At 39.7% G+C, this 20,015-nt stretch overlaps 1 protein-coding gene and 19 non-coding genes across 20 annotated transcripts in view; all 20 read left to right on the forward strand.

Moving 5' to 3' along the window:
* The window catches only part of efcab6 (EF-hand calcium binding domain 6), a 191,423-nt gene that overhangs the window by 36,216 nt on the left and 135,192 nt on the right, over positions 1-20,015 (forward strand). The gene's annotated exons all lie outside the window — the stretch shown is intronic.
* Positions 157-228, forward strand: trnak-cuu (transfer RNA lysine (anticodon CUU)). The gene has a single exon. It is a non-coding gene; the product is annotated as a tRNA-Lys (tRNA).
* trnak-cuu (transfer RNA lysine (anticodon CUU)) lies at positions 1,286-1,358 on the forward strand. The gene has a single exon. It is a non-coding gene; the product is annotated as a tRNA-Lys (tRNA).
* Positions 2,011-2,083, forward strand: trnak-cuu (transfer RNA lysine (anticodon CUU)). Its single transcript has one exon. It is a non-coding gene; the product is annotated as a tRNA-Lys (tRNA).
* Positions 2,780-2,852, forward strand: trnak-cuu (transfer RNA lysine (anticodon CUU)). Its single transcript has one exon. It is a non-coding gene; the product is annotated as a tRNA-Lys (tRNA).
* On the forward strand, positions 3,561-3,633 carry trnak-cuu (transfer RNA lysine (anticodon CUU)). Its single transcript has one exon. It is a non-coding gene; the product is annotated as a tRNA-Lys (tRNA).
* On the forward strand, positions 4,687-4,759 carry trnak-cuu (transfer RNA lysine (anticodon CUU)). Its single transcript has one exon. It is a non-coding gene; the product is annotated as a tRNA-Lys (tRNA).
* trnak-cuu (transfer RNA lysine (anticodon CUU)) lies at positions 5,468-5,540 on the forward strand. Its single transcript has one exon. It is a non-coding gene; the product is annotated as a tRNA-Lys (tRNA).
* On the forward strand, positions 6,605-6,677 carry trnak-cuu (transfer RNA lysine (anticodon CUU)). The gene has a single exon. It is a non-coding gene; the product is annotated as a tRNA-Lys (tRNA).
* On the forward strand, positions 7,742-7,814 carry trnak-cuu (transfer RNA lysine (anticodon CUU)). The gene has a single exon. It is a non-coding gene; the product is annotated as a tRNA-Lys (tRNA).
* Positions 8,879-8,951, forward strand: trnak-cuu (transfer RNA lysine (anticodon CUU)). Its single transcript has one exon. It is a non-coding gene; the product is annotated as a tRNA-Lys (tRNA).
* Positions 10,016-10,088, forward strand: trnak-cuu (transfer RNA lysine (anticodon CUU)). The gene has a single exon. It is a non-coding gene; the product is annotated as a tRNA-Lys (tRNA).
* Positions 11,153-11,225, forward strand: trnak-cuu (transfer RNA lysine (anticodon CUU)). Its single transcript has one exon. It is a non-coding gene; the product is annotated as a tRNA-Lys (tRNA).
* On the forward strand, positions 12,290-12,362 carry trnak-cuu (transfer RNA lysine (anticodon CUU)). The gene has a single exon. It is a non-coding gene; the product is annotated as a tRNA-Lys (tRNA).
* On the forward strand, positions 13,427-13,499 carry trnak-cuu (transfer RNA lysine (anticodon CUU)). The gene has a single exon. It is a non-coding gene; the product is annotated as a tRNA-Lys (tRNA).
* On the forward strand, positions 14,920-14,992 carry trnak-cuu (transfer RNA lysine (anticodon CUU)). The gene has a single exon. It is a non-coding gene; the product is annotated as a tRNA-Lys (tRNA).
* trnak-cuu (transfer RNA lysine (anticodon CUU)) lies at positions 16,057-16,129 on the forward strand. Its single transcript has one exon. It is a non-coding gene; the product is annotated as a tRNA-Lys (tRNA).
* Positions 17,194-17,266, forward strand: trnak-cuu (transfer RNA lysine (anticodon CUU)). The gene has a single exon. It is a non-coding gene; the product is annotated as a tRNA-Lys (tRNA).
* On the forward strand, positions 18,331-18,403 carry trnak-cuu (transfer RNA lysine (anticodon CUU)). Its single transcript has one exon. It is a non-coding gene; the product is annotated as a tRNA-Lys (tRNA).
* On the forward strand, positions 19,469-19,541 carry trnak-cuu (transfer RNA lysine (anticodon CUU)). Its single transcript has one exon. It is a non-coding gene; the product is annotated as a tRNA-Lys (tRNA).

Genomic DNA, 20,015 nt, shown 5'->3' on the forward strand with positions numbered 1-20,015 from the left:
ATCTCACAGATAGCATACTAATGTATATATTTTCCTGATTTTAATTGACAGTGGTGGAGTTGGTCAATTTGGGATTCGACCCATTGTCTTAAAAAGAGTTTCAGATTTTTACCACACCACATTTCAAAAAAATTGTGTTTTTTTTCCATAAATGTAGCCCGGTTAGCTCAGTCGGTAGAGCATGAGACTCTTAATCTCAGGGTCGTGGGTCGAGCCCCACATTGGGCGCAAACTTTATCCTGTGTCGGTTAAACTGAGCAATGTTTGTCGTTCACGTTCATGTTCACGTTCGTATCATGGCTGCTGTTTGTTGGCAGGTTTTAAATGCGGAGTTGTGATAAATGATGCAATCTCAGCACGACCTAGCATTTGGTATGGTTTCAAGCATCCAAAATAACTGCTGTTGTTGGTCCAACCCATAAGTTGTGGGCTGCTTTTGCACATGGTTCGGAAGGTTGGCTCATTTGGAAGAGTAGGTTTGATTGTTTTTTTAACACTTATACAGTATATCTTGCCATGTTTCTCTGTTGGCATGTTAAATAGCACAGCTAGTTCTGATCAAACCCCTAATGTTCTTCATTTTTTGTATTTAAATGTTAGCGAAAACAAAGTAGAGTGGTCCATTCATTGTACTAAAGCATGAGGGAAGGTTTTCTTCATGCTACGTCTAGAAAAAACAGTAGTTTTACATTGTATGGGTCGCCCGGTTGGTTCAGTTGGCAGGCCAATGTTGTAACAGTGCTGTTGTTTGTGGCTTTGTTACCTACATGGTCATCTCACAGATAGCATACTAATGTATATATTTTCCTGATTTTAATTGACAGTAGTGGAGTTGGTCAATTTGGGATTCGACCCATCTTGTCTATCTTGCCATGTTTCTATGTTGGCATGTCTAATAGCACAGCTAGTTCTGATCAAACCCCTAATGTTCTTCATTCTTTGTATTTAAATGTTAGCGAAAACAAAGTAGAGTGGTCCATTCATTGTACTAAAGCATGAGGGAAGGTTTTCTTCATGCTACGTCTAGAAAAAACAGTAGTTTTACATTGTATGGGTCGCCCGGTTGGTTTAGTTGGCAGGCCAATGTTGTAACAGTGCTGTTGTTTGTGGCTTTGTTACCTACATGGTGATCTCACAGATAGCATACTAATGTATATATTTTCCTGATTTTAATTGACAGTGGTGGAGTTGGTCAATTTGGGATTCGACCCATTGTCTTAAAAAGAGTTTCAGATTTTTACCACACCACATTTCAAAAAAATTGTGTTTTTTTTCCATAAATGTAGCCCGGTTAGCTCAGTCGGTAGAGCATGAGACTCTTAATCTCAGGGTCGTGGGTTCGAGCCCCACATTGGGCGCAAACTTTATCCTGTGTCGGTTAAACTGAGCAATGTTTGTCGTTCACGTTCATGTTCACGTTCGTATAATGGCTGCTGTTTGTTGGCAGGTTTTAAATGCGGAGTTGTGATAAATGATGCAATCTCAGCACGACCTAGCATTTGGTATGGTTTCAAGCATCCAAAATAACTGCTGTTGTTGGTCCAACCCATAAGTTGTGGGCTGCTTTTGCACATGGTTCGGAAGGTTGGCTCATTTGGAAGAGTAGGTTTGATTGTTTTTTTAACACTTATACAGTATATCTTGCCATGTTTCTCTGTTGGCATGTTAAATAGCACAGCTAGTTCTGATCAAACCCCTAATGTTCTTCATTCTTTGTATTTAAATGTTAGCGAAAACAAAGTAGAGTGGTCCATTCATTGTACTAAAGCATGAGGGAAGGTTTTCTTCATGCTACGTCTAGAAAAAGCAGTAGTTTTTAGTGCTGTTGTTTGTGGCTTTGTTACCTACATGGTCATCTCACAGATAGCATACTAATGGATATATTTTCCTGATTTTAATTGACAGTGGTGGAGTTGGTCAATTTGGGATTCGACCCATTGTCTTAAAAAGAGTTTCAGGTTTTTAACCACACCACATTTGGAAATAATTGTTTTTTTTTCGATAAATGTAGCCTGGTTAGCTCAGTCGGTAGAGCATGAGACTCTTAATCTCAGGGTCGTGGGTTCGAGCCCCACATTGGGCGCAAACTTTATCCTGTGTCGGTTAAACTGAGCAATGTTTGTCGTTCGTGCCAACTGACGTGTATCATGGCTGCTGTTTGTTGGCAGGTTTTAAATGCGGAGTTGTGATAAATGATGCAATCTCAGCATGACCCAGCATTTGGTATGGTTTCAAGCATCCAAAATAACTGCTGTTGTTGGTCCAACCCATAAGTTGTGGGCTGCTTTTGCACATGGTTCGGAAGGTTGGCTCATTTGAAAGAGTAGGTTTGATTGTTTTTTTAACACTTATACAGTATATCTTGCCATGTTTCTCTGTTGGCATGTTAAATAGCACAGCTAGTTCTGATCAAACCCCTAATGTTCTTCATTTTTTGTATTTAAATGTTAGCGAAAACAAAGTAGAGTGGTCCATTCATTGTACTAAAGCATGAGGGAAGGTTTTCTTCATGCTACGTCTAGAAAAAACAGTAGTTTTACATTGTATGGGTCGCCCGGTCGGTTCAGTTGGCAGGCCAATGTTGTAACAGTGCTGTTGTTTGTGGCTTTGTTACCTACATGGTCATCTCACAGATAGCATACTAATGTATATATTTTCCTGATTTTAATTGACAGTGGTGGAGTTGGTCAATTTGGGATTCGACCCATTGTCTTAAAAAGAGTTTCAGGTCTTTACCACACCACATTTCAAAAAAATTGTTTTTTTTTCAATAAATGTAGCCCGGTTAGCTCAGTCGGTAGAGCATGAGACTCTTAATCTCAGGGTCGTGGGTTCGAGCCCCACATTGGGCGCAAACTTTATCCTGTGTCGGTTAAACTGAGCAATGTTTGTCGTTCGTGCCAACTGACGAGTAAGTATCATGGCAGCTGTTTGTTGGCAGGTTTTAAATGCGGAGTTGTGATAAATCATGCAATCTCAGCATGACCTAGCATTTGGTATGGTTTCAAGCATCAAATATAACTGCTGTTGTTGGTCCAACCCATAAGTTGTGGGCTGCTTTTGTACAGGGTTCGGAAGGTTGGCTCATTTGGAAGAGTAGGTTTGATTGTTTTTTTAACACTTATCTCAGATACAGTATATCTTGCCATGTTTATATGTTGGCATGTTAAATAGCACAGCTAGTTCTGATCAAACCCCTAATGTTCTTCATTTTTTGTATTTAAATGTTAGCGAAAACAAAGTAGAGTGGTCCATTCATTGTACTAAAGCATGTGGGAAGGTTTTCTTCATGCTACGTCTAGAAAAAACAGTAGTTTTACATTGTATGGGTCGCCCGGTTGTTTCAGTTGGCAGGCCAATGTTGTAACAGTGCTGTTGTTTGTGGCTTTGTTACCTACATGGTCATCTCACAGATAGCATACTAATGGATATATTTTCCTGATTTTAATTGACAGTGGTGGAGTTGGTCAATTTGGGATTCGACCCATTGTCTTAAAAAGAGTTTCAGGTTTTTACCACACCACATTTGGAAAAAATTGTGTTTTTTTTCCATAAATGTAGCCTCGTTAGCTCAGTCGGTAGAGCATGAGACTCTTAATCTCAGGGTCGTGGGTTCAAGCCCCACATTGGGCGCAAACTTTATCCTGTGTCGGTTAAACTGAGCAATGTTTGTCCTTCGTGCCAACTGACGTGTATCATGGCTGCTGTTTGTTGGCAGGTTTTAAATGCGGAGTTGTGATAAATGATGCAATCTCAGCACGACCTAGCATTTGGTATGTTTTCAAGCATCCAAAATAGCTGCTGTTGTTGGTCCAACCCATAAGTTGTGGGCTGCTTTTGCACATGGTTCGGAAGGTTGGCTCATTTGGAAGAGTAGGTTTGATTGTTTTTTTAACACTTATACAGTATATCTTGCCATGTTTCTCTGTTGGCATGTTAAATAGCACAGCTAGTTCTGATCAAACCCCTAATTTTCTTCATTTTTTGTATTTAAATGTTAGCGAAAACAAAGTAGAGTGGTCCATTCATTGTACTAAAGCATGAGGGAAGGTTTTCTTCATGCTACGTCTAGAAAAAACAATAGTTTTACATTGTATGGGTCGCCCGGTTGGTTCAGTTGGCAGGCCAATGTTGTAACAGTGCTGTTGTTTGTGGCTTTGTTACCTACATGGTCATCTCACAGATAGCATACTAATGTATATATTTTCCTGATTTTAATTGACAGTGGTGGAGTTGGTCAATTTGGGATTCGACCCATCTTGTCTATCTTGCCATGTTTCTATGTTGGCATGTCTAATAGCACAGCTAGTTCTGATCAAACCCCTAATGTTCTTCATTCTTTGTATTTAAATGTTAGCAAAAACAAAGAAGAGTGGTCCATTCATTGTACTAAAGCATGAGGGAAGGTTTTCTTCATGCTACGTCTAGAAAAAACAGTAGTTTTACATTGTATGGGTCGCCCGGTTGGTTCAGTTGGCAGGCCAATGTTGTAACAGTGCTGTTGTTTGTGGATTTGTTACCTACATGGTCATCTCACAGATAGCATACTAATGGATATATTTTCCTGATTTTAATTGACAGTGGTGGAGTTGGTCAATTTGGGATTCGACCCATTGTCTTAAAAAGAGTTTCAGATTTTTACCACACCACATTTCAAAAAATTTGTGTTTTTTTTCCATAAATGTAGCCCGGTTAGCTCAGTCGGTAGAGCATGAGACTCTTAATCTCAGGGTCGTGGGTTCGAGCCCCACATTGGGCGCAAACTTTATCCTGTGTCGGTTAAACTGAGCAATGTTTGTCGTTCGTGCCAACTGACGTGTAAGTATCACGGCTGCTGTTTTTTGGCAGGTTTTAAATGCGGAGTTGTGATAAATCATGCAATCTCAGCACGACCTAGCATTTGGTATGGTTTCAAGCATCCAAAATAACTGCTGTTGTTGGTCCAACCCATAAGTTGTGGGCTGCTTTTGTACATGGTTCGGAAGGTTGGCTCATTTGGAAGAGTAGGATTGACTGTTTTTTTAACACTTATCTCAGATACAGTATATCTTGCCATGTTTCTCTGTTGGCATGTCTAATAGCACAGCTAGTTCTGATCAAACCCCTAATGTTCTTCATTCTTTGTATTTAAATGTTAGCAAAAACAAAGTAGAGTGGTCCATTCATTGTACTAAAGCATGAGGGAAGGTTTTCTTCATGCTACGTCTAGAAAAAACAGTAGTTTTACATTGTATGGGTCGCCCGGTTGGTTCAGTTGGCAGGCCAATGTTGTAACAGTGCTGTTGTTTGTGGCTTTGTTACCTACATGGTCATCTCACAGATAGCATACTAATGGATATATTTTCCTGATTTTAATTGACAGTGGTGGAGTTGGTCAATTTGGGATTCGACCCATTGTCTTAAAAAGAGTTTCAGATTTTTACCACACCACATTTCAAAAAATTTGTGTTTTTTTTCCATAAATGTAGCCCGGTTAGCTCAGTCGGTAGAGCATGAGACTCTTAATCTCAGGGTCGTGGGTTCGAGCCCCACATTGGGCGCAAACTTTATCCTGTGTCGGTTAAACTGAGCAATGTTTGTCCTTCGTGCCAACTGACGTGTAAGTATCATGGCTGCTGTTTGTTGGCAGGGTTTAAATGCGGAGTTATGGTAAATGATGCAATCTCAGCACGACCTAGCATTTGGTATGGTTTCAAGCATCCAAAATAACTGCTGTTGTTGGTCCAACCCATAAGTTGTGGGCTGCTTTTGCACATGGTTCGGAAGGTTGGCTCATTTGGAAGAGTAGGTTTGATTGTTTTTTTAACACTTATCTCAGATACAGTATATCTTGCCATGTTTCTATCTTGGCATGTTAAATAGCACAGCTAGTTCTGATCAAACCCCTAATGTTCTTCATTTTTTGTATTTAAATGTTAGCGAAAACAAAGTAGAGTGGTCCATTCATTGTACTAAAGCATGAGGGAAGGTTTTCTTCATGCTACGTCTAGAAAAAACAGTAGTTTTACATTGTATGGGTCGCCCGGTTGGTTCAGTTGGCAGGCCAATGTTGTAACAGTGCTGTTGTTTGTGGCTTTGTTACCTATATGGTCATCTCACAGATAGCATACTAATGTATATATTTTCCTTATTTTAATTGACAGTGGTGGAGTTGGTCAATTTGGGATTCGACCCATCTTGTCTATCTTGCCATGGTTCTATGTTGGCATGTTAAATAGCACAGCTAGTTCTGATCAAACCCCTAATGTTCTTGATTCTTTGTATTTAAATGTTAGCGAAAACAAAGTAGAGTGGTCCATTCATTGTACTAAAGCATGAGGGAAGGTTTTCTTCATGCTACGTCTAGAAAAAACAGTAGTTTTACATTGTATGGGTCGCCCGGTTGTTTCAGTTGGCAGGCCAATGTTGTAACAGTGCTGTTGTTTGTGGCTTTGTTACCTACATGGTCATCTCACAGATAGCATACTAATGGATATATTTTCGTGATTTTAATTGACAGTGGTGGAGTTGGTCAATTTGGGATTCGACCCATTGTCTTAAAAAGAGTTTCAGGTTTTTACCACACCACATTTCGAAAAAATTGTGTTTTTTTTCAATAAATGTAGCCCGGTTAGCTCAGTCGGTAGAGCATGAGACTCTTAATCTCAGGGTCGTGGGTTCAAGCCCCACATTGGGCGCAAACTTTATCCTGTGTCGGTTAAACTGAGCAATGTTTGTCCTTCGTGCCAACTGACGTGTAAGTATCATGGCTGCTGTTTGTTGGCAGGTTTTAAATGCGGAGTTGTGGTAAATGATGCAATCTCAGCACGACCTAGCATTTGGTATGGTTTCAAGCATCCAAAATAACTGCTGTTGTTGGTCCAACCCATAAGTTGTGGGCTGCTTTTGCACATGGTTCGGAAGGTTGGCTCATTTGGAAGAGTAGGTTTGATTGTTTTTTTAACACTTATCTCAGATACAGTATATCTTGCCATGTTTCTATCTTGGCATGTTAAATAGCACAGCTAGTTCTGATCAAACCCCTAATGTTCTTCATTTTTTGTATTTAAATGTTAGCGAAAACAAAGTAGAGTGGTCCATTCATTGTACTAAAGCATGAGGGAAGGTTTTCTTCATGCTACGTCTAGAAAAAACAGTAGTTTTACATTGTATGGGTCGCCCCGTTGGTTCGGTTGGCAGGCCAATGTTGTAACAGTGCTGTCGTTTGTGGCTTTGTTACCTATATGGTCATCTCACAGATAGCATACTAATGTATATATTTTCCTTATTTTAATTGACAGTGGTGGAGTTGGTCAATTTGGGATTCGACCCATCTTGTCTATCTTGCCATGTTTCTATGTTGGCATGTTAAATAGCACAGCTAGTTCTGATCAAACCACTAATGTTCTTCATTCTTTGTATTTAAATGTTAGCGAAAACAAAGTAGAGTGGTCCATTCATTGTACTAAAGCATGAGGGAAGGTTTTCTTCATGCTACGTCTAGAAAAAACAGTAGTTTTACATTGTATGGGTCGCCCGGTTGTTTCAGTTGGCAGGCCAATGTTGTAACAGTGCTGTTGTTTGTGGCTTTGTTACCTACATGGTCATCTCACAGATAGCATACTAATGTATATATTTTCCTGATTTTAATTGACAGTGGTGGAGTTGGTCAATTTGGGATTCGACCCATTGTCTTAAAAAGAGTTTCAGATTTTTACCACACCACATTTCAAAAAATTTGTGTTTTTTTTCCATAAATGTAGCCCGGTTAGCTCAGTCGGTAGAGCATGAGACTCTTAATCTCAGGGTCGTGGGTTCGAGCCCCACATTGGGCGCAAACTTTATCCTGTGTCGGTTAAACTGAGCAATGTTTGTCCTTCGTGCCAACTGACGTGTAAGTATCATGGCTGCTGTTTGTTGGCAGGGTTTAAATGCGGAGTTATGGTAAATGATGCAATCTCAGCACGACCTAGCATTTGGTATGGTTTCAAGCATCCAAAATAACTGCTGTTGTTGGTCCAACCCATAAGTTGTGGGCTGCTTTTGCACATGGTTCGGAAGGTTGGCTCATTTGGAAGAGTAGGTTTGATTGTTTTTTTAACACTTATCTCAGATACAGTATATCTTGCCATGTTTCTATCTTGGCATGTTAAATAGCACAGCTAGTTCTGATCAAACCCCTAATGTTCTTCATTTTTTGTATTTAAATGTTAGCGAAAACAAAGTAGAGTGGTCCATTCATTGTACTAAAGCATGAGGGAAGGTTTTCTTCATGCTACGTCTAGAAAAAACAGTAGTTTTACATTGTATGGGTCGCCCGGTTGGTTCAGTTGGCAGGCCAATGTTGTAACAGTGCTGTTGTTTGTGGCTTTGTTACCTATATGGTCATCTCACAGATAGCATACTAATGTATATATTTTCCTTATTTTAATTGACAGTGGTGGAGTTGGTCAATTTGGGATTCGACCCATCTTGTCTATCTTGCCATGGTTCTATGTTGGCATGTTAAATAGCACAGCTAGTTCTGATCAAACCCCTAATGTTCTTGATTCTTTGTATTTAAATGTTAGCGAAAACAAAGTAGAGTGGTCCATTCATTGTACTAAAGCATGAGGGAAGGTTTTCTTCATGCTACGTCTAGAAAAAACAGTAGTTTTACATTGTATGGGTCGCCCGGTTGTTTCAGTTGGCAGGCCAATGTTGTAACAGTGCTGTTGTTTGTGGCTTTGTTACCTACATGGTCATCTCACAGATAGCATACTAATGGATATATTTTCGTGATTTTAATTGACAGTGGTGGAGTTGGTCAATTTGGGATTCGACCCATTGTCTTAAAAAGAGTTTCAGGTTTTTACCACACCACATTTCGAAAAAATTGTGTTTTTTTTCAATAAATGTAGCCCGGTTAGCTCAGTCGGTAGAGCATGAGACTCTTAATCTCAGGGTCGTGGGTTCAAGCCCCACATTGGGCGCAAACTTTATCCTGTGTCGGTTAAACTGAGCAATGTTTGTCCTTCGTGCCAACTGACGTGTAAGTATCATGGCTGCTGTTTGTTGGCAGGTTTTAAATGCGGAGTTGTGGTAAATGATGCAATCTCAGCACGACCTAGCATTTGGTATGGTTTCAAGCATCCAAAATAACTGCTGTTGTTGGTCCAACCCATAAGTTGTGGGCTGCTTTTGCACATGGTTCGGAAGGTTGGCTCATTTGGAAGAGTAGGTTTGATTGTTTTTTTAACACTTATCTCAGATACAGTATATCTTGCCATGTTTCTATCTTGGCATGTTAAATAGCACAGCTAGTTCTGATCAAACCCCTAATGTTCTTCATTTTTTGTATTTAAATGTTAGCGAAAACAAAGTAGAGTGGTCCATTCATTGTACTAAAGCATGAGGGAAGGTTTTCTTCATGCTACGTCTAGAAAAAACAGTAGTTTTACATTGTATGGGTCGCCCCGTTGGTTCGGTTGGCAGGCCAATGTTGTAACAGTGCTGTCGTTTGTGGCTTTGTTACCTATATGGTCATCTCACAGATAGCATACTAATGTATATATTTTCCTTATTTTAATTGACAGTGGTGGAGTTGGTCAATTTGGGATTCGACCCATCTTGTCTATCTTGCCATGTTTCTATGTTGGCATGTTAAATAGCACAGCTAGTTCTGATCAAACCACTAATGTTCTTCATTCTTTGTATTTAAATGTTAGCGAAAACAAAGTAGAGTGGTCCATTCATTGTACTAAAGCATGAGGGAAGGTTTTCTTCATGCTACGTCTAGAAAAAACAGTAGTTTTACATTGTATGGGTCGCCCGGTTGTTTCAGTTGGCAGGCCAATGTTGTAACAGTGCTGTTGTTTGTGGCTTTGTTACCTACATGGTCATCTCACAGATAGCATACTAATGTATATATTTTCCTGATTTTAATTGACAGTGGTGGAGTTGGTCAATTTGGGATTCGACCCATTGTCTTAAAAAGAGTTTCAGGTTTTTACCACACCACATTTCGAAAAAAATGTGTTTTTTTTCAATGAATGTAGCCCGGTTAGCTCAGTCGGTAGAGCATGAGACTCTTAATCTCAGGGTCGTGGGTTCGAGCCCCACATTGGGCGCAAATTTTATCCTGTGTCGGTTAAACTGAGCAATGTTTGTCCTTCGTGCCAACTGACGTGTAAGTATCATAGCTGCTGTTTGTTGGCAGGTTTTAAATGCGGAGTTATGGTAAATGATGCAATCTCAGCACGACCTAGCATTTGGTATGGTTTCAAGCATCCAAAATAACTGCTGTTGTTGGTCCAACCCATAAGTTGTGGGCTGCTTTTGCACATGGTTCGGAAGGTTGGCTCATTTGGAAGAGTAGGTTTGATTGTTTTTTTAACACTTATCTCAGATACAGTATATCTTGCCATGTTTCTATCTTGGCATGTTAAATAGCACAGCTAGTTCTGATCAAACCCCTAATGTTCTTCATTTTTTGTATTTAAATGTTAGCGAAAACAAAGTAGAGTGGTCCATTCATTGTACTAAAGCATGAGGGAAGGTTTTCTTCATGCTACGTCTAGAAAAAACAGTAGTTTTACATTGTATGGGTCGCCCGGTTGGTTCAGTTGGCAGGCCAATGTTGTAACAGTGCTGTTGTTTGTGGCTTTGTTACCTATATGGTCATCTCACAGATAGCATACTAATGTATATATTTTCCTTATTTTAATTGACAGTGGTGGAGTTGGTCAATTTGGGATTCGACCCATCTTGTCTATCTTGCCATGTTTCTATGTTGGCATGTTAAATAGCACAGCTAGTTCTGATCAAACCACTAATGTTCTTCATTCTTTGTATTTAAATGTTAGCGAAAACAAAGTAGAGTGGTCCATTCATTGTACTAAAGCATGAGGGAAGGTTTTCTTCATGCTACGTCTAGAAAAAACAGTAGTTTTACATTGTATGGGTCGCCCGGTTGTTTCAGTTGGCAGGCCAATGTTGTAACAGTGCTGTTGTTTGTGGCTTTGTTACCTACATGGTCATCTCACAGATAGCATACTAATGTATATATTTTCCTGATTTTAATTGACAGTGGTGGAGTTGGTCAATTTGGGATTCGACCCATTGTCTTAAAAAGAGTTTCAGGTTTTTACCACACCACATTTCGAAAAAATTGTGTTTTTTTTCAATAAATGTAGCCCGGTTAGCTCAGTCGGTAGAGCATGAGACTCTTAATCTCAGGGTCGTGGGTTCGAGCCCCACATTGGGCGCAAACTTTATCCTGTGTCGGTTAAACTGAGCAATGTTTGTCCTTCGTGCCAACTGACGTGTAAGTATCATGGCTGCTGTTTGTTGGCAGGTTTTAAATGCGGAGTTATGGTAAATGATGCAATCTCAGCACGACCTAGCATTTGGTATGGTTTCAAGCATCCAAAATAACTGCTGTTGTTGGTCCAACCCATAAGTTGTGGGCTGCTTTTGCACATGGTTCGGAAGGTTGGCTCATTTGGAAGAGTAGGTTTGATTGTTTTTTTAACACTTATCTCAGATACAGTATATCTTGCCATGTTTCTATCTTGGCATGTTAAATAGCACAGCTAGTTCTGATCAAACCCCTAATGTTCTTCATTTTTTGTATTTAAATGTTAGCGAAAACAAAGTAGAGTGGTCCATTCATTGTACTAAAGCATGAGGGAAGGTTTTCTTCATGCTACGTCTAGAAAAAACAGTAGTTTTACATTGTATGGGTCGCCCGGTTGGTTCAGTTGGCAGGCCAATGTTGTAACAGTGCTGTTGTTTGTGGCTTTGTTACCTATATGGTCATCTCACAGATAGCATACTAATGTATATATTTTCCTTATTTTAATTGACAGTGGTGGAGTTGGTCAATTTGGGATTCGACCCATCTTGTCTATCTTGCCATGGTTCTATGTTGGCATGTTAAATAGCACAGCTAGTTCTGATCAAACCCCTAATGTTCTTGATTCTTTGTATTTAAATGTTAGCGAAAACAAAGTAGAGTGGTCCATTCATTGTACTAAAGCATGAGGGAAGGTTTTCTTCATGCTACGTCTAGAAAAAACAGTAGTTTTACATTGTATGGGTCGCCCGGTTGTTTCAGTTGGCAGGCCAATGTTGTAACAGTGCTGTTGTTTGTGGCTTTGTTACCTACATGGTCATCTCACAGATAGCATACTAATGTATATATTTTCCTGATTTTAATTGACAGTGGTGGAGTTGGTCAATTTGGGATTCGACCCATTGTCTTAAAAAGAGTTTCAGGTTTTTACCACACCACATTTCGAAAAAATTGTGTTTTTTTTCAATAAATGTAGCCCGGTTAGCTCAGTCGGTAGAGCATGAGACTCTTAATCTCAGGGTCGTGGGTTCGAGCCCCACATTGGGCGCAAACTTTATCCTGTGTCGGTTAAACTGAGCAATGTTTGTCCTTCGTGCCAACTGACGTGTAAGTATCATGGCTGCTGTTTGTTGGCAGGTTTTAAATGCGGAGTTATGGTAAATGATGCAATCTCAGCACGACCTAGCATTTGGTATGGTTTCAAGCATCCAAAATAACTGCTGTTGTTGGTCCAACCCATAAGTTGTGGGCTGCTTTTGCACATGGTTCGGAAGGTTGGCTCATTTGGAAGAGTAGGTTTGATTGTTTTTTTAACACTTATCTCAGATACAGTATATCTTGCCATGTTTCTATCTTGGCATGTTAAATAGCACAGCTAGTTCTGATCAAACCCCTAATGTTCTTCATTTTTTGTATTTAAATGTTAGCGAAAACAAAGTAGAGTGGTCCATTCATTGTACTAAAGCATGAGGGAAGGTTTTCTTCATGCTACGTCTAGAAAAAACAGTAGTTTTACATTGTATGGGTCTCCCGGTTGGTTCAGTTGGCAGGCCAATGTTGTAACAGTGCTGTTGTTTGTGGCTTTGTTACCTATATGGTCATCTCACAGATAGCATACTAATGTATATATTTTCCTTATTTTAATTGACAGTGGTGGAGTTGGTCAATTTGGGATTCGACCCATCTTGTCTATCTTGCCATGGTTCTATGTTGGCATGTTAAATAGCACAGCTAGTTCTGATCAAACCCCTAATGTTCTTGATTCTTTGTATTTAAATGTTAGCGAAAACAAAGTAGAGTGGTCCATTCATTGTACTAAAGCATGAGGGAAGGTTTTCTTCATGCTACGTCTAGAAAAAACAGTAGTTTTACATTGTATGGGTCGCCCGGTTGTTTCAGTTGGCAGGCCAATGTTGTAACAGTGCTGTTGTTTGTGGCTTTGTTACCTACATGGTCATCTCACAGATAGCATACTAATGTATATATTTTCCTGATTTTAATTGACAGTGGTGGAGTTGGTCAATTTGGGATTCGACCCATTGTCTTAAAAAGAGTTTCAGGTTTTTACCACACCACATTTCGAAAAAATTGTGTTTTTTTTCAATAAATGTAGCTCGGTTAGCTCAGTCGGTAGAGCATGAGACTCTTAATCTCAGGGTCGTGGGTTCAAGCCCCACATTGGGCGCAAACTTTATCCTGTGTCGGTTAAACTGAGCAATGTTTGTCCTTTGTGCCAACTGACGTGTAAGTATCATGGCTGCTGTTTGTTGGCAGGTTTTAAATGCGGAGTTGTGGTAAATGATGCAATCTCAGCACGACCTAGCATTTGGTATGGTTTCAAGCATCCAAAATAACTGCTGTTGTTGGTCCAACCCATAAGTTGTGGGCTGCTTTTGCACATGGTTCGGAAGGTTGGCTCATTTGGAAGAGTAGGTTTGATTGTTTTTTTAACACTTATCTCAGATACAGTATATCTTGCCATGTTTCTATCTTGGCATGTTAAATAGCACAGCTAGTTCTGATCAAACCCCTAATGTTCTTCATTTTTTGTATTTAAATGTTAGCGAAAACAAAGTAGAGTGGTCCATTCATTGTACTAAAGCATGAGGGAAGGTTTTCTTCATGCTACGTCTAGAAAAAACAGTAGTTTTACATTGTATGGGTCGCCCGGTTGGTTCAGTTGGCAGGCCAATGTTGTAACAGTGCTGTTGTTTGTGGCTTTGTTATCTATATGGTCATCTCACAGATAGCATACTAATGTATATATTTTCCTTATTTTAATTGACAGTGGTGGAGTTGGTCAATTTGGGATTCGACCCATCTTGTCTATCTTGCCATGGTTCTATGTTGGCATGTTAAATAGCACAGCTAGTTCTGATCAAACCCCTAATGTTCTTGATTCTTTGTATTTAAATGTTAGCGAAAACAAAGTAGAGTGGTCTATTCATTGTACTAAAGCATGAGGGAAGGTTTTCTTCATGCTACGTCTAGAAAAAACAGTAGTTTTACATTGTATGGGTCGCCCGGTTGGTTCAGTTGGCAGGCCAATGTTGTAACAGTGCTGTTGTTTGTGGCTTTGTTACCTATATGGTCATCTCACAGATAGCATACTAATGTATATATTTTCCTTATTTTAATTGACAGTGGTGGAGTTGGTCAATTTGGGATTCGACCCATCTTGTCTATCTTGCCATGGTTCTATGTTGGCATGTTAAATAGCACAGCTAGTTCTGATCAAACCCCTAATGTTCTTGATTCTTTTTATTTAAATGTTAGCGAAAACAAAGTAGAGTGGTCCATTCATTGTACTAAAGCATGAGGGAAGGTTTTCTTCATGCTACGTCTAGAAAAAACAGTAGTTTTACATTGTATGGGTCGCCCGGTTGTTTCAGTTGGCAGGCCAATGTTGTAACAGTGCTGTTGTTTGTGGCTTTGTTACCTACATGGTCATCTCACAGATAGCATACTAATGGATATATTTTCCTGATTTTAATTGACAGTGGTGGAGTTGGTCAATTTGGGATTCGACCCATTGTCTTAAAAAGAGTTTCAGGTTTTTACCACACCACATTTCGAAAAATTTTTGTTTTTTTTCAATAAATGTAGCCCGGTTAGCTCAGTCGGTAGAGCATGAGACTCTTAATCTCAGGGTCGTGGGTTCGAGCCCCACATTGGGCGCAAACTTTATCCTGTGTCGGTTAAACTGAGCAATGTTTGTCCTTCGTGCCAACTGACGTGTAAGTATCATGGCTGCTGTTTGTTGGCAGGGTTTAAATGCGGAGTTATGGTAAATGATGCAATCTCAGCACGACCTAGCATTTGGTATGGTTTCAAGCATCCAAAATAACTGCTGTTGTTGGTCCAACCCATAAGTTGTGGGCTGCTTTTGCACATGGTTCGGAAGGTTGGCTCATTTGGAAGAGTAGGTTTGATTGTTTTTTTAACACTTATCTCAGATACAGTATATCTTGCCATGTTTCTATCTTGGCATGTTAAATAGCACAGCTAGTTCTGATCAAACCCCTAATGTTCTTCATTTTTTGTATTTAAATGTTAGCGAAAACAAAGTAGAGTGGTCCATTCATTGTACTAAAGCATGAGGGAAGGTTTTCTTCATGCTACGTCTAGAAAAAACAGTAGTTTTACATTGTATGGGTCGCCCGGTTGGTTCAGTTGGCAGGCCAATGTTGTAACAGTGCTGTTGTTTGTGGCTTTGTTACCTATATGGTCATCTCACAGATAGCATACTAATGTATATATTTTCCTTATTTTAATTGACAGTGGTGGAGTTGGTCAATTTGGGATTCGACCCATCTTGTCTATCTTGCCATGGTTCTATGTTGGCATGTTAAATAGCACAGCTAGTTCTGATCAAACCCCTAATGTTCTTGATTCTTTGTATTTAAATGTTAGCGAAAACAAAGTAGAGTGGTCCATTCATTGTACTAAAGCATGAGGGAAGGTTTTCTTCATGCTACGTCTAGAAAAAACAGTAGTTTTACATTGTATGGGTCGCCCGGTTGTTTCAGTTGGCAGGCCAATGTTGTAACAGTGCTGTTGTTTGTGGCTTTGTTACCTACATGGTCATCTCACAGATAGCATACTAATGGATATATTTTCGTGATTTTAATTGACAGTGGTGGAGTTGGTCAATTTGGGATTCGACCCATTGTCTTAAAAAGAGTTTCAGGTTTTTACCACACCACATTTCGAAAAAATTGTGTTTTTTTTCAATAAATGTAGCCCGGTTAGCTCAGTCGGTAGAGCATGAGACTCTTAATCTCAGGGTCGTGGGTTCAAGCCCCACATTGGGCGCAAACTTTATCCTGTGTCGGTTAAACTGAGCAATGTTTGTCCTTCGTGCCAACTGACGTGTAAGTATCATGGCTGCTGTTTGTTGGCAGGTTTTAAATGCGGAGTTGTGGTAAATGATGCAATCTCAGCACGACCTAGCATTTGGTATGGTTTCAAGCATCCAAAATAACTGCTGTTGTTGGTCCAACCCATAAGTTGTGGGCTGCTTTTGCACATGGTTCGGAAGGTTGGCTCATTTGGAAGAGTAGGTTTGATTGTTTTTTTAACACTTATCTCAGATACAGTATATCTTGCCATGTTTCTATCTTGGCATGTTAAATAGCACAGCTAGTTCTGATCAAACCCCTAATGTTCTTCATTTTTTGTATTTAAATGTTAGCGAAAACAAAGTAGAGTGGTCCATTCATTGTACTAAAGCATGAGGGAAGGTTTTCTTCATGCTACGTCTAGAAAAAACAGTAGTTTTACATTGTATGGGTCGCCCCGTTGGTTCGGTTGGCAGGCCAATGTTGTAACAGTGCTGTCGTTTGTGGCTTTGTTACCTATATGGTCATCTCACAGATAGCATACTAATGTATATATTTTCCTTATTTTAATTGACAGTGGTGGAGTTGGTCAATTTGGGATTCGACCCATCTTGTCTATCTTGCCATGTTTCTATGTTGGCATGTTAAATAGCACAGCTAGTTCTGATCAAACCACTAATGTTCTTCATTCTTTGTATTTAAATGTTAGCGAAAACAAAGTAGAGTGGTCCATTCATTGTACTAAAGCATGAGGGAAGGTTTTCTTCATGCTACGTCTAGAAAAAACAGTAGTTTTACATTGTATGGGTCGCCCGGTTGTTTCAGTTGGCAGGCCAATGTTGTAACAGTGCTGTTGTTTGTGGCTTTGTTACCTACATGGTCATCTCACAGATAGCATACTAATGTATATATTTTCCTGATTTTAATTGACAGTGGTGGAGTTGGTCAATTTGGGATTCGACCCATTGTCTTAAAAAGAGTTTCAGATTTTTACCACACCACATTTCAAAAAATTTGTGTTTTTTTTCCATAAATGTAGCCCGGTTAGCTCAGTCGGTAGAGCATGAGACTCTTAATCTCAGGGTCGTGGGTTCGAGCCCCACATTGGGCGCAAACTTTATCCTGTGTCGGTTAAACTGAGCAATGTTTGTCCTTCGTGCCAACTGACGTGTAAGTATCATGGCTGCTGTTTGTTGGCAGGGTTTAAATGCGGAGTTATGGTAAATGATGCAATCTCAGCACGACCTAGCATTTGGTATGGTTTCAAGCATCCAAAATAACTGCTGTTGTTGGTCCAACCCATAAGTTGTGGGCTGCTTTTGCACATGGTTCGGAAGGTTGGCTCATTTGGAAGAGTAGGTTTGATTGTTTTTTTAACACTTATCTCAGATACAGTATATCTTGCCATGTTTCTATCTTGGCATGTTAAATAGCACAGCTAGTTCTGATCAAACCCCTAATGTTCTTCATTTTTTGTATTTAAATGTTAGCGAAAACAAAGTAGAGTGGTCCATTCATTGTACTAAAGCATGAGGGAAGGTTTTCTTCATGCTACGTCTAGAAAAAACAGTAGTTTTACATTGTATGGGTCGCCCGGTTGGTTCAGTTGGCAGGCCAATGTTGTAACAGTGCTGTTGTTTGTGGCTTTGTTACCTATATGGTCATCTCACAGATAGCATACTAATGTATATATTTTCCTTATTTTAATTGACAGTGGTGGAGTTGGTCAATTTGGGATTCGACCCATCTTGTCTATCTTGCCATGGTTCTATGTTGGCATGTTAAATAGCACAGCTAGTTCTGATCAAACCCCTAATGTTCTTGATTCTTTGTATTTAAATGTTAGCGAAAACAAAGTAGAGTGGTCCATTCATTGTACTAAAGCATGAGGGAAGGTTTTCTTCATGCTACGTCTAGAAAAAACAGTAGTTTTACATTGTATGGGTCGCCCGGTTGTTTCAGTTGGCAGGCCAATGTTGTAACAGTGCTGTTGTTTGTGGCTTTGTTACCTACATGGTCATCTCACAGATAGCATACTAATGGATATATTTTCGTGATTTTAATTGACAGTGGTGGAGTTGGTCAATTTGGGATTCGACCCATTGTCTTAAAAAGAGTTTCAGGTTTTTACCACACCACATTTCGAAAAAATTGTGTTTTTTTTCAATAAATGTAGCCCGGTTAGCTCAGTCGGTAGAGCATGAGACTCTTAATCTCAGGGTCGTGGGTTCAAGCCCCACATTGGGCGCAAACTTTATCCTGTGTCGGTTAAACTGAGCAATGTTTGTCCTTCGTGCCAACTGACGTGTAAGTATCATGGCTGCTGTTTGTTGGCAGGTTTTAAATGCGGAGTTGTGGTAAATGATGCAATCTCAGCACGACCTAGCATTTGGTATGGTTTCAAGCATCCAAAATAACTGCTGTTGTTGGTCCAACCCATAAGTTGTGGGCTGCTTTTGCACATGGTTCGGAAGGTTGGCTCATTTGGAAGAGTAGGTTTGATTGTTTTTTTAACACTTATCTCAGATACAGTATATCTTGCCATGTTTCTATCTTGGCATGTTAAATAGCACAGCTAGTTCTGATCAAACCCCTAATGTTCTTCATTTTTTGTATTTAAATGTTAGCGAAAACAAAGTAGAGTGGTCCATTCATTGTACTAAAGCATGAGGGAAGGTTTTCTTCATGCTACGTCTAGAAAAAACAGTAGTTTTACATTGTATGGGTCGCCCCGTTGGTTCGGTTGGCAGGCCAATGTTGTAACAGTGCTGTCGTTTGTGGCTTTGTTACCTATATGGTCATCTCACAGATAGCATACTAATGTATATATTTTCCTTATTTTAATTGACAGTGGTGGAGTTGGTCAATTTGGGATTCGACCCATCTTGTCTATCTTGCCATGTTTCTATGTTGGCATGTTAAATAGCACAGCTAGTTCTGATCAAACCACTAATGTTCTTCATTCTTTGTATTTAAATGTTAGCGAAAACAAAGTAGAGTGGTCCATTCATTGTACTAAAGCATGAGGGAAGGTTTTCTTCATGCTACGTCTAGAAAAAACAGTAGTTTTACATTGTATGGGTCGCCCGGTTGTTTCAGTTGGCAGGCCAATGTTGTAACAGTGCTGTTGTTTGTGGCTTTGTTACCTACATGGTCATCTCACAGATAGCATACTAATGGATATATTTTCCTGATTTTAATTGACAGTGGTGGAGTTGGTCAATTTGGGATTCGACCCATTGTCTTAAAAAGAGTTTCAGGTTTTTACCACACCACATTTCGAAAAAATTGTGTTTTTTTTTCAATAAATGTAGCCCGGTTAGCTCAGTCGGTAGAGCATGAGACTCTTAATCTCAGGGTCGTGGGTTCGAGCCCCACATTGGGCGCAAACTTTATCCTGTGTCGGTTAAACTGAGCAATGTTTGTCCTTCGTGCCAACTGACGTGTAAGTATCATGGCTGCTGTTTGTTGGCAGGTTTTAAATGCGGAGTTGTGGTAAATGATGCAATCTCAGCACGACCTAGCATTTGGTATGGTTTCAAGCATCCAAAATAACTGCTGTTGTTGGTCCAAACCATAAGTTGTGGGCTGCTTTTGCACATGGTTCGGAAGGTTGGCTCATTTGGAAGAGTAGGTTTGATTGTTTTTTTAACACTTTTCTCAGATACAGTATATCTTGCCATGTTTCTATCTTGGCATGTTAAATAGCACAGCTAGTTCTGATCAAACCCCTAATGTTCTTCATTTTTTGTATTTAAATGTTAGCGAAAACAAAGTAGAGTGGTCCATTCATTGTACTAAAGCATGAGGGAAGGTTTTCTTCATGCTACATCTAGAAAAAACAGTAGTTTTACATTGTA

Source organism: Centropristis striata, chromosome 22, assembly GCF_030273125.1.
Source record: "Centropristis striata isolate RG_2023a ecotype Rhode Island chromosome 22, C.striata_1.0, whole genome shotgun sequence".
NCBI classification, from domain to species: domain Eukaryota; kingdom Metazoa; phylum Chordata; class Actinopteri; order Perciformes; family Serranidae; genus Centropristis; species Centropristis striata.